Source organism: Paroedura picta, chromosome 4, assembly GCF_049243985.1.
Source record: "Paroedura picta isolate Pp20150507F chromosome 4, Ppicta_v3.0, whole genome shotgun sequence".
NCBI lineage: Eukaryota > Metazoa > Chordata > Lepidosauria > Squamata > Gekkonidae > Paroedura > Paroedura picta.
Genome location: NC_135372.1, coordinates 59,167,154 through 59,183,736, shown reverse-complemented (window position 1 = coordinate 59,183,736; position 16,583 = coordinate 59,167,154). Strand labels below are relative to the sequence as shown.

Sequence of the window (16,583 nt, the reverse complement as noted above, 5' to 3'; positions counted from 1 at the left end):
TAACAATCTGCTCTAGCATGGACTGAAATTGGTGGAAATGTTTACAGATCTTAACCATTTGTTACCCTCTGGAATCTGCTCCTCAGGACCTCACAAGTAAAATTATTGTTGGCATGATTCAGGCAAAACGTTTGAATTGCACTGGTTTTAGCATGTCCTTAACCTTCCCCACAACATTGCTGAGACTAAAATTACAGTTCTAGGCTCATCTGCTGGAGAGTACGTAGTCATGAACTCAGTGGGAATTACTTCCAAGTAAATATTGATTGGAGCTGCAATTTTAAACATATAGGAAAACAAACTTTAGTGAACCCACCAAGACGGAGTCTGGTTTAGACTGGTTTAGCAATAAGTTTGCTCAGAGATCTCCAGCCCATTACACTCAACCCAATCTATTTCACAGGGTTGTCATGGGAAAATGAGGAAGCAAAAACAATGTCTGCTCCTCTGAACTCCTTAGAGGCAAGGTCGGATAAGATTGTACCAGATAAATGCTTCACTTTGATCAGCTGATGACCTGTGCTTGAAACACACAACATGGAGAGGATGAAAATATGCAGTTTCTAAACTAAATCTGCTTCTGCAATCCTATCCACCAACCATCTTTTCTTGCAAAGGCAAAACTGTTTGCTTCCTCTTTTCATGCCATTTGGAGGCAAGAATGCATACATATCCACATCCTCTTAAAGAGACCCAAAAATGACCTTTGCCCAATTTATCTCGGCTGATGTCCCAATCTGTACAACCATGCTTTTACGGAGAATAGCATAATTACCCAGACAACTCTGATTGACCCAGTTCTTCCTTTGAAAGAGGTTATGATATCAGACTTGTGGACTTTTCCCTGGTAGCACCCACTTGCTGCGCTACAACACAATTCTTTTATTCCCTTTCAGTTTTGGCTGGGGGACTTTTTCTTGATGGTTAACAGTTGTGCTTTTTTTGAGTTGGTGGTACTGCTTGCTCTCCTGTTTAGCTCTCGAGAACTGGACAGAATTCAGTGTTTTCATTATTGTTATTTTACATTTTTAGGCATTTTGTTTTAAATAATTTTTAATGAAAAATATGTATATACTTTTTAATACAATGTATTTAATTTATTTCATTTATATTCTGTTTTTCTTCCCACCGACGATCTAAAGCTGTTTACATTGTTCTCTTTTTCATTTTATCCTCAAACAATTCTGTGGAAATTAAATAAGTGCTTCAGACCAAAGTTTATACTTCCTGGGGAAGATGGGACCAAGAGGAGAGTTTTCAACTGCCTGGGGGGGGGGGAAGGGTCTTGCCCCTTTAACAAGTTGTTATTTACCTCCATGTCATGAAAAGCTTCACCTGCCTATTTCTGCAAGGTAAGTCAGGTAACAGACAGTAAATGGTTAATGTGGTAGTCCAGCCTGAGAACTTTGATTGACTGGAGGCTCAAATGGAATTCCGCAGTTGAGAGTGGCAGTTAGTTCGGTTAAGAAGCTGAATTAAGCAGGGAAAGGATTGAAGAGGACCTTGAGGTAGGGAAGTGGGAGCAGGAATTCTGCCTTGAAGTGATGATGAAACAAAAGGTAATGTTGAAACAAAGAAACTTATGCTGGTTAATTTAAGCAGTGACTGTAGAACAAATCAGCTACTTTCTTGTGCTACAGTTACCTCATTCCTACTGCCAGTTTATCTTCCATGTTTAAAACCTAAAACCTGCCTGGCAGTCTGACTTGACCCTTTACCTGAGAAACCAAAACCAAGCAATTTGTTTTGAATTACTATCAGCTTTTTGTGTGCCATTACCAGACGCATACAAATAAGGGGGGGGGAGGTTTTGAGTTCTTCAGTTCCCTAGGCTGGGTCAGCACATATCTATGTACATTAAACAATTGGGTGGGACAGACAGAAAAACAAGAAAAAAAGGGACTCCCCAGCAAAGAAAAAGAAGGAAGGGAGGCAGGGAATCGTTATAGCCACTTTTAAAGAGCCTTTCTATTTCTCCAGACCTCTTGGCAAGAATGAGTGCCAAGAGTACTACTTTAAGGCCTGGATGAGGGGGAGTTCTCCACTGAGTCTTGTGTGTCTATTTAAAACATTTATTAGCTGTCCTTCCATCAAAATGCCCAGGATGACCCAGAACATCCTATTATAGCACTGAAACAGTGCCAGATCATCCTTGATACAAAAAAAAAAACAGCAGAAATAATGTTCAAACAAAGTCACACTCCCATGATAGTCATATAAAACCCATGGTATAAAATTGCTAAAAAGTAGCAAAATAATCCAGCACCACCCTCCAGCATCTGTTGTGCAGGGGTAGTACAGCTCTGCATACGAAAATCTGGAGAAACTCATGAACTACCCATTACTGGACAGAGGGCATAAAAGTACACAACCCCACAGGCTTCTGGGCACCCTACAAATGGCTCTGTGGTTTACAAAGGCTATGCATGAAGAAAAAGGTGATGCAATGACTCACTAAACACTCGCCTGAACAATACTGAAACCACCCAGGTTTTTTCGGAGCATGCATGTAATTTTCTCCCTCTAGAGTCAACCACACTCTCCCACTTTGGTAGGGCTGATTGAACTCCAGGAAGTTTGTGCAAAAGTTCAGATTTGACAATCAAAGTCACAGCCAGTTTCAGGTTCTAGCCTACCATGGAAGTGCTTAGTATATTGTCAAAAAATGCACAAGAGCAAAACAGAGACCCACATCAGAACCTTCCAGAGCATGAGCATTGGAAAACATGCTCTTTTAAATATTTCCATGAATTCTTCAGTTCTTCATTGTCCAGATTTCCAGTAAAATTGCCGGAGGCAAACAAGCACTTAATCTGTCTGTTACCTTAACCTGAAAAGCCATTTCATTGCAATTTTGGGTAAATACAAAGAATCTAATCACATAAACGCAAACCGAAGTATCGTAAGGAAAGCTGGATACCCCTCTCATGATTGGTTCTGTTGGGTCAGTAAGCAGATGGTTCCAAAGCAAGGGGCTGCCAATGCACTACTGCACATGAGCATCTATTCACAGCATGTCACTGATCAGCTCACTTGTCACATATGGTTGTAATGTCAGTCTGTCCCTGTACAGGGGGTTGGTTCTGTCCTGGCTGGTGATGCTAAGCTCTTTCTGGCAGTAGTCCTGGCCAGAAGGAGGTGATCATGGCTTCAGAAACTTTTTCATATCCAGCAGTGAGGACCACACATCATAGCCCTAGCTTCATGCTCTGGGAATCATGCTTGCAGGGAAGGCTGATTCTGTAATTTATCAGGAAAGTTCCCAATATGGGCTGCTGCTCTGGAGGGTGCCTGGCAGCCGGGAGCAAGATGTGTCAAATGGCTCATGCAGCACTGGCAGTACCTCAGGGGACATTGGGCCTTATACCCAGACAGTGGAAACCCCATGTGGTGGCACTTCAGCTACTCTCCTCAGCCTGCTCCTGTGTTGCTTTCATACCCCGATCGGGTTCGTTTAGGTATGCTGTTCCCAAGACACTCACTGAGGTGTGATCATCCATGTCCAAAAGGATCATAGAGTGTTGTTGCCAATAGAGGGTTGTCAGCTGTGGGCTGGGAAATACCTAGAAATTTGGAGGGTGGGATAGGACAGATATGGGTCTTCTGTGGGGTATAATGCCAGAGAGTCCACCTTCCAAAGCAGCCATTTCCCCCCCAGTGATCTGATTGCTGTTGCCTGAAGGTCAGTTATAATAGCAGGAGATCTCTAGACACCACCTGGAGGCTGGCAACCCTGGGCAGGACCAAGACACGCCACAATAAGACAGGAAAATTATATTTTAAAAAATCCAGAAGCCTGGTGCTTGAGGGGAAGTTGAAAACATCCAGATATCACCCAGGAGGAAAGAATTGAGCCATTCACATGTCTGGTGCAACATTCCTGATTTCAGCAGAGTTACGACGACGTTACACTTGGCTCATCTAACTGCAAGGAGTCTGTACCTGGAAAAGCACACACAAGGGTAGGATACTGTTAATAAGGAGAAGATGCTTTTAATACACTGTACCCCCAGTTGCCAGGGCAATGTATGCACTGGCGCATGAGGAACAATCAGTAATTTAACATACAACATAATGAAAAAGTATAACATCTGTTGAATTAGTTGTCAAGGGTTTTCACAGTCAGAGGCTGTTGTGGGTTTCCCAGGCCATGTGGCCATGTTTTGGTAGTTTTAGTCCCTGATTTTTTGCCAGTAACTGTGTCTGGCATTCAGAGGTAGGACACTGCAAGATGGGAATCATTCAGTGCCAAAGTGTGGAGTGTGAGAAATGTCAGGAACTAAAAGTACCTGTCCAGGTTGCCACTAAGTCTTGCATGGACAACATGCTGCCCTTCACCACCCTGAGGTTCCAGGCGGCAAAGAGGAGACACGTTGTACAGGCAAGCCTCAGTGGTGAGATATAGAGGCTTGACTTCTGGAGGCAGCAGGACCTGCACATGCTGGGAGGAGAGTGGCTGGTCAGTTGGTTCAGCCTCCTCCTCTATTCCCCTTGCCAGCCCTGCCATTGCTCTCCCATACCATGGCTGTCCGTGCAAATCAGAAGCTGGAGGCAGCAGTGCAGGCAAGTGGTACCCGCCTTCACCTCAGGCACCTCACTGGTCACAATCTGGCTTCTGGGGAGCATGCTGTCAATGCCCCTAGCAGCAGTGGTCCCTGTAGTTTTCACTGTTAATAATAATAATAATAATAACAATAATAATAATAATAATAATAATAATAATAATAATAATAATAAAGCAGTGAGTTATTATAGCAGCGTTGTAGCACTATAACCTTTTTTTAAAAAAAAGAAACACCTTGTGGTGAAGGGATCAAGAAAGGGAGCAAAGCATTATATTATATATTATATATTATATTATTATATATTGGGAAGGGAGCAAAGCATTATAGGAAGCTGCCTCCTTCCGACAATGCGGAAAACATGTGCTGAAAGAGAGTCTGGAAAACAAGGGCAGGAAAGCCCAAATGTAGAATGCAAATTTCAACTCACAGCATACAAAGGAAATCCAAAGCAAGGCTAAAACAAGATCTGTCTTCTAATGCAAATATTCAGCCTGATGCTAAAACCAGCTAGAGGAATGCTGCTTCAGACTAGGGAAAGGGAGTCTTCTGATATTAATCTGCCCCCACCTCTTCTACTATTAACTCCAGTAGAGAAAAATGGTACAAGGTGGATGACTTTTGGTGAAAATAGTAGTTGGTGAAAATAGTAGTGTGGGGCTTCAATTCTTTCTTTTTTTAAATAATTAGTTTAGAAATCAAGTTATGGATCTCCATCATCACATCTCAAGCTTTATCTTGAAACATGAAGCTGCTGTTCTTTTTTTTTTAAGAGGAAACTGAGGGCCATTTCGCATGGCTTCAAAATAGCACAATGGTTGCTATTTGGAAACGCTACTAATTTGCCATAACCCACGACGTCGTAGACAATCTGCAACAATCCTGAAACCGACCCGCAAAAAGCGCTTTCAGGGGAATCCAGAAAAGTGGATTCACCCTCCGGATAGCGATACACTCCTGCAACCAATCTGCAACAGTAGCGCTAAAGACCTGTGCGTTACCATTGTTGCTGGTTCTTCAAAGTCCCTCCCCCTGGCTCTCTCCTCCAAACTTCCGGCGAAGCGATCGCCATATTTTTTTCTCCGAGCGAGCGGGGATAAACGCACCAGCGAGCCTCTTTCTGTTTAGAGGCTTCCCTGGCTTCAGTCCTTCACCTTTAGTCACTAAGCACAAACCACTGAAAAGCCCGTTTGCTGAAATAAAGTCCCTTTATTTTTTACAAATAAATTCAGCCGAAAATCGGGCCCGTGAGAGGGGGGGGGGATTTTTTTTTTATCACTCGAGGCAGCGTGCAAACGATCATACAATCAAACGACAGCTCACATTAGGCAGCTGGATGGGTCTCTCCGTAGCAACGAATCTACCTAGATTCGTTGCTATGGGTCGTTTTTTTTTTTTTTAAACCTTTCTTAAAGGGAAAGGGGTTGTTTGGGAGCATGCTAACGGCTGCCCATTGGCTGCTTGACGGCCAGGGGCGGGACGAGCTTGGCAATAGCGCTTCCTTTCTAGCGATTTCTGTCAAGACCGGAAGCCTGTGGGAAACGCTAAAAAACGCAACTGATTCCACTACAAAGGCAGGTATGCATAACGACGAATTCCACTATTTTAAATGGCAATTTTTCATTCCGCAAACAATTTGCAACAAAGATCCCCGTGCGAAAAGGCCCTGTATTTCATGTTAATTTGGATTTATCAGACATCCTTGACTTGCAAGTTTCTAGTTTAGAAAATCCTGTTTAATTTGCAAATTGGTTGTTCCACATATTGGCTTCTCTCTTGTATAATAAAAAAACTGTTGTTCTCCTCAGCTTACTGCTTATTAGCATTCAAGCCCATATGAACAAGTTTGGTACTAATGCAGTATTGGTTTGTCAGAAGGTGTTTTCAACTGTCTCAGCTGTGGTGGTAGCCGAGTTCAGGCAGCTACTGAGACTCTCTCCTTCATTGCTTTAATAATGTGGAACTGGAAATCTTTGACCAATAGACAGCCTCTCCAAATACATTACATTTGGCCCATTACTGTACATTTACAAAGAGAGGTGCTCCTTAGACAGTTTTTATAAGGGATTCAATTTAACTAGACATATTAGCACTGAGTAATGTGCAAGTGAATATTTCTGCAATCAAAACACAACACACATTAGGATGAGCATCCTATCATCTCTGTGATCATGAGTAGCTGTGGTTTCTAAGTGGGAAGAGTATTCTGCATGTGCTTAGAGCTAAAGTATTATTTACATGTTCTGAAGCTTGTATCTTGGCCATCAAAACAGGTTGAAATAGTAATGAACTAATTTTCCAACTTACTAGAATTTTAGAAGAGTCTAGGACAAAATTTTATAAGTCAACACAAACTTTACGTTTAACCATCTATCTATCCCCCCCCCCAAAAAAAAGAAAAGAAATCTAACCTTGAGCCTAGCTTGGATTGTTGTTGTTGTTAGGTGCAAAGTCGTGTCCAACCCATTGCGACCCCATGGACAATGGACAGCTTGGATTATTGTACCCATTACATGATTCTGCATGAAATAACTCCCTGAACACAGTATACTAAATGCTGCAAAACTCTTATTAAATGAGCTTGAATTTAGCTGTGCTAGATATGGGTATTTAATCATATAACATTGCTGCTGGGAAAGGCAACAAGATATGATAGAAGGCTGAGCTGTAATTAATCCTGCCTCAGAATAAGCCTTCGTTGTAGTACCAAGGATATACTTATCAGTGTGTGTTTGATGGATATGCAGTTCCCTTTATTTGCTCACCTGGAAGTAGACATGACCACTGAAGAAAAAATACTACCAAATATTCCTGGGGATATTTGGTGGCCTCAAACTGCATGATGTCCTCCCCTCCCCACAGCTGGCACAAAACACCTGAAGGGAGCCTGCCTAGTTCCAAGGAAGGATACAATCCTGAAGATGGGAGAGATTTTCCCTCCCACCCAACTCCAATCAGGATGGATTGAATAATGCCTGTCATGGTACACACAGAGATCCACAGTGGACTTGTGTGGGAGGTGACACCCACTTTCCTGTCATCCCAGTCCGAATTAGGGAAAGTTCAGTCAAACATTTCTAGTTTTCTTCTTGTACCAGTCTGAAATTAATTCATTGATCTTTGCAAGCAACAGCAGGCTGCAATACAAATGCATGTGAGAATCTCTGCACCTGTGGAAGAGATTGTTGGCATGGGAGTGGGGCCAAAGGCAGAGTTAGTTCAAAACAGGTCTAAGTGAATCATGGGTGTTCAAAGAGTCAAACTTTATCCAGGAAGTCCTAGGATTATATATATTCCGCACACTTGTGGGCCCAATTCCAACTCTGATTGAAAGCTGCCAAGTTCTGATAATGGCCCTTTGACTTGTCTCATATCTTGAGAACTCCATAAATCGTCTCTGCAGTTTCATGGACAAATATTAACCTTGTGATCCAACTGACTGAAAATGTTTGGTTTGCACCAGATGTGTCGCGTGGAACATCTCTGAAACATTAGCTAAAGGAGTGATTTGGGAAAATAAAGCATTGGGTGGATGTGTTTACTTTGCAGAGCTATTTGCTTTATATTCATATCCAGAGATGATGACCTGGAAATTATAACAAATACAAATCTAACCCTATCTCATAGCTAAAGAGATAGACTGGAGGGAGTTTTGAAGGGAAGGGCATTTTTGAGCAAGGAAGAAAATGCACAGATTATTCATAGAGGCAGATTCTTCTGGGAGGAAAGCTATAGAAATGGTGCTTTCATGGCATGGCTTGCACCTGAGGTTTGGCATGGCTTGCACATACATTGATATCTCTTGCTTATACACGAGCATTCTTCTGAATACACAGAAGAGATTCTCAGTGCTGTATGAGTAGTGCCTGAAGTCCACATGCAAAGTGGAAGTTTTGCTAATAGGATCTATGCAATATGCACAGGCACCAATTTACATGATATATCAACTGAAAATAATGCAACATTCAACAACTTATGCCTATATGCATAAGCTCTATGCAGGTGTGATCTTCAATGCATTTTAGGGGAGAGGCTTGTTATGTTTATGATCCATCCTTCACAAGTGAAGAAAATGGTGATGGACAGCAACAGGGTCCTTTTATGACTGACAGCAGAATGTTTGAAGAGATGCATTGAAAAGCATTGTGTCCGTGGGGAGGGTGGAAGATCCGACTTCAGTGTTCTACCTCTGGTGGCCCATGGGCACATGAAGGTCATCACATTACTCCCACTGAATGCGGTGAGTTATTCCTCTCATTTTGCTGTTGCATGCTCCACTGGCTGGCAACCAGCAGCAAAGGGAATAGTGGGAATGGGGAAAATAGTGCCACTTCTGGTTAGGGATGCTAGTCCCTGGGTGGACCTGGGGTTCCCCTGGAATTGTAGCTCATCTACAGATAAAATAGATCAGTTCCCTTGGATAAAATGGCTGCTTTGAAGGGTGGACTCCATAGCATTATACCCCACTGAGGTTCCTCCCTGCCTCAAGTTCTGTTCACTCCCATCTCTATCCCCAAAGTCTCCAAGTATTTCTCAAACCAGAGCTGGCAACCCTAGATGGAAAGCAGCAGTTGAATACTCCTAATGGTAGTGTGCATCTTACCAGTTGGAAGAGCTGCAAAACAGTGTGATAAAGTTGTCATAAAGAGAACTGTTGAACAATATACTAAATCACAACAGATTCCATTGTCCATCCTGTGATCCAGATAATCTATGATCAAAACACCCACATTATTTTGAAGCATAAAAATGAACCACAGTAAATACTCCGTCCTAAAATATATCCTCCCACAGACACAGTTTCTAATGTGAATATATCCAAAAGAATCCTGCCTCTACTAAAATGGCTTCCTTGGTTATAGAGTATGACCCAATCTGGTACAAAAAGCCAGCCTTTGACATACAAAAAACAAATGGTCTATTTGTAGTTTTTATAGAGGGAGAATTAACTGTTTTCAATTTGTAGCATTCAGTTTGCACGGCCATTTTCTTGTTTGTGAAACACCATGTTTTACTTATTTTGTGCCTGGGAATCTGCTAGGCCTCATCCCAAAAACAGATTGATTGATCTTTGTAATCTCTATGTCATTCAAAGACCTTTCTGAGCATCTTGCTGTTATTCATCAGCATTAATATTGACAGCATAATTTAATAATTTTGCCTTCCACTTGCCAGCATTTCTATCATTAGCCCTCAATTAAACATTCAAATTCCCTAAGTAAGGAAATAACTTTGCCTTGATCTGAATTTTCTCTCTCAGCTCACCATGTAGAGAGAGATCGGGGTGTTCTTCCCCTCCCAGTGTTATTTTCCACCCCCTGCAATTTCTCTGTGTTGTGAGCCAATTTGTGGTGGCAAAACAGTTTAGTTTGTTCACCGTCAGGTGCTGGGCTGGTGGGGGAGGCTCATCCACACTCTGTTTCCTACAGGTTTAGCAATCTCCAAATTGATTTTGTGGGCAGTGTGATTGCTTGGCTGTCCGTTTGTCCCCTCTCTTTTGATTCCAGTCAAATGGCAATATGTCCTAACGTGTATTTCCTTCCCAGTTGCAATCAAGGTTGCATCACAGGGCTTGAAGACGTTATGTTTCTGTTTGTTTCCCTAGTTTTAAACTTTCTGGCCAATCAACCTAATCCAGATATCATTTAGTATTCTTGAGCCCAATTCCTACACAAATATACATGACAAACCTTTCCAGTTTTGAATGATGTGGCATGTTTTTATTGTTCCCTGTCTCTTACCTTTTTGGGTGTCTGTTTGAAATGTGAGATTTGAGCATTTCTTGAATACATTCAGAACGACTCCTGCTGCAGTTAAACTGGTGCCTTTGCTTCTGAACAAAGCCAGATAATGGAGTTAAAATAAGCCATGTTTTTTGGGTTCCTTCTGAACTGAGCTATACACTCTCATTGCCATTGTGTGGACCAGTTCACTAGCTGTTGTTCCACAGAAAGTCCCATATCTTGTTATTATGAAGCATAAAAGGTAATCACAATAAATGCTGTGTCCTAAAATACATTCCTTTTCCTAAACCAAAATAATTTCCCTGGCTACAGTTTATGGCACAATTTGGTACAAAAATCCTGCATTTGGCATACAAGGCACAAACAGTATGGAATTAACTGCATTTATTTCCCATCTGTACAACTCAGACTGAATGATTTTTGCCCAGGTTGTTTTTTTTGTTATGAAAGCCTCTCATTTTTCTCAATATTTTCCACAGGGAAACCTGCTATTCCTCTCCCAAGTACCTAGACCTCACATTTATTTAGCTTCATTTTCCTGATCCCAAAGAATTGAGGAGTGGGAGAAAAAATGACTCCTCGTGCTCTAGGAATTTCCCCAAGTCTTTTTGGTAAAGACTACAGAAACTAAGGAAGAATGCTTCTAGGGCATCTCCCAGAAGTCACATAAGATTGTCCCCAAACTCTGCCTAGTACAAGCACCCCAATCCCGTCAGTGTCCTGGTATGTTGCCAAGCCACAGTCATTGCTTCATGCAGTCTCCATGCTCTGGGTAATTTTATCAGAGTTTTTGTAGATTACTATTTACAGAATGTTGCTGCAAACTTTACACATTTTCAGTGAAAATTATTAATAACTTCTACTACCCATTGTGTATTTAAACCTGCTTATTTCTAGTACTTGATAAAGCCTCCTCATATTTGGGGATTTTTTAAAGCTATGCTGGATATTTGTCATATAATTTCTAATTTACCCTCAGCAATTTGAAAATGCCCTGTTCCCTTAGACATGTCTACTCTTTCTCCCCTGCTGCCCCTTAGAGTTGGACCCCCCTCAAGTCCTTCTTCCAAACCACCCTTCCTGTGATGCTGGGATGGTCTGAAAACTGTTGGCAGAGTTTAAATTTGCAAAGAGGCTTGAAGCACCAAGCGGCTTAAAACAACATAATAGTTTTTATTAAGAAGAGAAACAATTTGGTATGGAAAGAGGGAGGAGGAAGAGTCCTGTAACTGTTCTGTTCTTCGTTCAGTCTGTTCTGGAGGCAATCAGGGAAAAAGTTTGCTGGAAGTGTTCACTTGAGCCAATCTGGCCTCTGGAAGAGATTATTTGAAAAAAATATCAGGAAGTTCCTAATATAACTATGCTAAATAGACATCTCCTCCAGTGCTCCTGTAGGCTATCTGTACCATATATAAAGCTGGAGAGGGATAGTGGCAGGAGTTGGGACTCATTGCCTACCTGATTGGGACGCTGGGGAGTCACTCGCCCCAGAACACCAATCAGGCAGAGAATGGCCTGTCCCTGTGTTCACTTTCCTGATTGGCCCCCGGTAGACCAATCAGGTAGGGGATATGCCATCCCCGACCGCCTCCCCCTCTGCTTTCCAGCCAAACAAAGAGGCATTAGTCAGGTAAGGCAGCCCCAGCCTGAGGAGCCCCACAGCAGCCTCACTAGGCCTTGGTGGGGCTGCCTGGGTGGTGGGAGAGGGAGGCAAGGAGTGCCCACCTAAGCTCACTCCCCATCCCAATCAGCCTCTCTGCCACCTGGTGAGGCCTTGCTGGGGCTGCCAGGGTGGGGTGGACTCTAGAGCCCATTGTATTTTTTATACAATAGGAATTTCTGCTAGTTCTTTATATTCTTTTGAATCATGCACACTGCAGGTCTTGCATAATCCGACAGAAACTTCTGCTGGTTCAAAATGTGGCAGTCAGAATGCTAATGGAATGAGTATGAAACTTCTGTGTTGTGGCAGCTACACAGACTCTCCCTTTGTTTGCAGGCCCAATACAAAGTGCTAGTTTTGACCTTAAAGGGTTTCAATCTCAAGTACCTTGTGGATTACCCTCACCCATATATCTGCCCATACTCTATGATGACCTGAGGAGATTTTGCTGCAGGCATCAGTGTGCTCTGAGATTTCCTTGATGGAGACCTACTTCCTGTCATGCATGTCTTTGCTGCCAGACTTAGAATTGCCATTGCATACTATGTGAACAATCCCTTATTTGGAAACCTTTGAGTAGTCACGTCATACTCTCAGCCCATGTGTGTTTTACACTAACTGATCCTTCAGACTATGAATACTGGTTTTGAATATTAAAGTTTATTTTGATTATGAAAATTCACAACTTATCTGTCAGGTCGCAAGCCTATACATACATGGAAGCTCTCTTACTAAAATTATTGGTGTTTACCCTTGTATAAACATGCACAGGATTGTACTACACAGCTATTTCAATAATTTACTCAGTGAATTAACTTTACAAAATTCCAGATGACAGCATGGAATACTTGCTGAATATAGAATATAGCTTTTCAACACTCCAGGCATGAGGAGAAGGACAAATTCTAGAACACAACTGTTCTTCATATTCTATATTAATAAAATATTCAGAACTAACTGACTTAATTTTAAGATAATTTTCATGCGTGTTGAAAAGTCCTCTCTAATTTTCAGCAATTCCAGCACCTGTTGCAAATGCAGTTCAAGTCATTTCTATGCTGTTATTTTCAATACTATTTCCCATCTGGTACCTCACTGTCTTCATCTTCAGTGGCTCTTGATTACGTTTAATCCAGTTGGTTGTGGTAACACAAGACATTTGCTGTCAATGAGGTTGTGGAGAAAGTAGAGATCAGATTTGTATTCTAAAAAAATTAGCAACAAGTGGATTCTCGTCCATTATGTGGAAACACATTCACATAAGTGGCTGGCTAGGGCCAGAGGTCAGCCTTGCTTGCCGTGCCGCCGCCACCAGCCAGCTGTCTTTGGCAGTGGGCTCTGGGCTGCAGCTGCACTGTGGGCCACTTGCTCAGGCAGTAGCTGTCTTCGGTGCCTAGCCCTTGGCCATGTTGAGGACCGCAGCCAGTCAAGACACAAGAAGAGATACCAGGAAGTTCCTAATCTAAATATGCTAACTACACATCTTGCTCAATGGCTCCTGTAGGATAGTCTCCATATACAGCTGAATCACTACAGATATTCTGTATTCCAACAGAAAAAGTGTGGGGGGGGGGGTGGAAGAGGGCGAAATGCCTGACTTACTGCCCAAAGAAGGCTTTAAATAGGCAACTGGATACTGTTAGAAATGCATAGATCCATTTTCTGTTTCCCCCCTTAAGATTGTTTTTATCGCTAGATTTTCTTGCATTTCTATGTTTAAAATATTCCTCAGAGAACATGAACATAAATTTTCAATTTTAAAAAATTTAAATTCTGCCAGAATTCTGTCTTTGCTGTCGACGTAGCAGAGAAAGTGCATTCCTGTCCTGATTGCTATAAGAAAGAACCAGGGAATTAAAAAAAAGTAATCCAGTTACTAAACCACAAAGGGAGCCTCATGTTTTGAGTTTGAAGTGTGAGCAGAAATGGGTAGGGTCCAAAAGGAGCCCAGCGGCTGTCCAGTGGGCCATGGCTGCCCCCACCTCTTGTCTTGAAGCAGGCAGCAAGGGTGGGTCGCAGCAGGGTGTGGGAGGATCAGTGTCCACCCAGTGGGTCCTGTCAGCACCTATGGCCTTGCAAGGCACTCCCACCAGCCCAACTTCCGAGGGCAGTGAGTGGGGAAAATGGGCATCAAAGAGCAATTAAGAAGAAGAGTTGGTTCTTATACGCCGCTTTTCTCTACCCGAAGGAGGCTCAAAGCGGCTTACAGTTGCCTTCCCATTCCTCTCCCCACAACAGACACCCTGTGAGGTAAGTGAGGCTGAGAGAACCCTGATATTCCTGCTTGGCCAGAACAGCTTTATCAGGGCTGTGGTGAACCCAAGGTCACCCAGCTGGCTGCATGTGGAGGAGCAGGGAATCAAGCCTGGCTCACCAAATTAGAAGTCAGCACTCCTAACCACTACAACAAGCAATGTAAACACCTGGTATATTTTTTCTTTAATTTCTTCAGCTGCTAAAGTTTCAAGGGAAATATCAATGTAAAAGAACATTATAATCCAATATTGTGCCATTGTTACTTGCACTGTATCTTCCATGTTAAGCCAGCATGCAGATATTTCTCTGGAGACAAGAATTTCAAGGAAGGATTCCAACCCACAAACTAACAAATCTTTAATTTTGGACACTCTCCTTTCCTTCTACCCCATTCTTTATTCCATTGAAGAAATTGAACACTAGCCTGTTAGAGCATTTGCCATCCCAAAGTCCTCCCTTTCCACTTTTTATTAAAGATTTTATGACCAGTGCCAAGTTAATCTTTGTTAGACAATGGGTGGCAAATGTGCCCCACGTGAGGTGTGCCTGTCTTTTTTATAGACACGGATGATTGTTTTTCCAACTTGATATTTGTTCTCTGTATGTATCTAACTAGCAGGTGTGATAAAGAGTTGCTGGACAGTCTGAGGGCTTGACTAGACAGGATGCCAGGGGACACACAAGCAGTCTTCTAAACCACTCCCCCCCTTTTATCCAGGTGCAGAGGAAAGTCCTGGATTTGATCAGACCTGTAGTGAATATGTACTGCTTTCCCTTTGGCCTGGTCATATGAGCAAAACTCAATTGTTTTGCCATCTCTGGGAGAAAAATATGGAATATTGATATTTTTTGCCTTTAGGCAGGCAAATAACTATGGAGACAGTTTAACAGGACAACAGTCCTAAGGGGCAGATGAACCGATTGTGCACAGTGGTGACCACACCAGGCCACCAGCAGTTTCTTGCAGCGGGGCAGCTTCCCATGTATGCACAGGGGATGGAATCCCCTGGCGCACACAGTTCACCCTGGAATTGTGCATGCGCATGCACAACTCTGGGGCTGGGAGGTTCTACCTTGCCTCATGATGGCAGCAGCAGGGGCATGGGGTCTTACTGCAGGATGGTGGGTTAGCAGCATGCCACTATCCCATCATGATGGGGGGTATAGAAATGCCCCATTTGGCTCTACAGCACCACAAATCCAAATAGGGTGTTTTGTGTCCCTGTGTGTGTGTGTGTGTGAAGGGGGGGGGGAGAGACAGGCCTCAAAGGCCCAGTTCTTCCCGTATGCACAGGCTTGCCCCAGCTGGGTCTCTGATGGTCGCCATGGCACGAAAGGGAATGCGGAAAAATCAGCATTCCCTTGCCATGGGCCATCAGCGGCCCTAAAGTGGGTCAGGGCTGGCATCGTGCATAAATGGGGAATAGCCCTGCTGTCTTGCACGTGCCGACCCACCCTTCCCTGCCCATGCATAATCGGTCATGGTGAGATCAAGGGATTTTAAAACATATTTGCCATATGTTACCTTTGAATAAAATCAATTTAAGTCACGACTATAAAAAAGGAATATTTTTAATCAGTAGATAAGGACTGAATTTTGTTGCTTTAGGATGCTTTGGACTGATCCTGCGTTGAGCGGGGGGTTGGACTAGATGGCCTGTATGGCCCCTTCCAACTCTGTGATTCTGTGAGTCCTGATTTATCAATGCAATAAATCTGCAAGGGCCAAAATCCATGAGAACCAAGTTCCATAAGTAGAATTCTCGTCTTAGTATTTGGCTCTAAATAGTGGGGGGAGGGGAGCTTGGACAGTCAAAACAAATCAAAACATTCTTAAACTTCTTGTGAAAATCATCTATGGGAATGTCTGAGACAGAAGTTTGCTTCTTTACATCTTTAATTAATCTCCACCCTTCTTTTACAACTTAAAAAAAAAGTCATGGTTCCTTTTACCCTCAAAATTGGTAGTATCCATATAGTTCTTCATACAAAGGACAAGATACCTCATCTATAAAAGTTTCATAATAATTGTAAAATACCACACAGATTTTTTTGGCATTTTAATCATTAAATTGTATTGTTTCAATGACACATTTTCTAATATTAATATAAATATTTTACCCTTTAAAAAATACCTTCTATATTGAAGAATTTGGCTGATAAGCAAGTTTCATCTTAGGTAATATTCTGATGCTTTGGCTTAAACATTTGGAGATGGAGAGTCATTTTGCTATATTTCCCCTCCCAGTAATTAATTTAATCATAGATTTTTGAGGTTTACAAGAAAAAAGGTCACAGATTATGTTAAGAGCAAGTGTTATGTGATACAGGGGACATCATGATACGAGGGATGTCATC

The 16,583-nt window shown here is 42.4% G+C and overlaps 1 long non-coding RNA gene across 1 annotated transcript in view; it reads left to right on the top strand.

Annotated features, from left to right (window-relative positions):
• Positions 1 to 1,304: 1,304 nt before the first annotated feature.
• LOC143835429 (uncharacterized) overlaps positions 1,305 to 16,583 on the top strand; it is a 23,943-nt gene continuing 8,664 nt past the window's right edge. The window contains exon 1 of the long non-coding RNA XR_013230138.1: positions 1,305 to 1,559. This is a non-coding gene — a long non-coding RNA (uncharacterized LOC143835429). The remainder of the gene's footprint in view (positions 1,560 to 16,583) is intronic.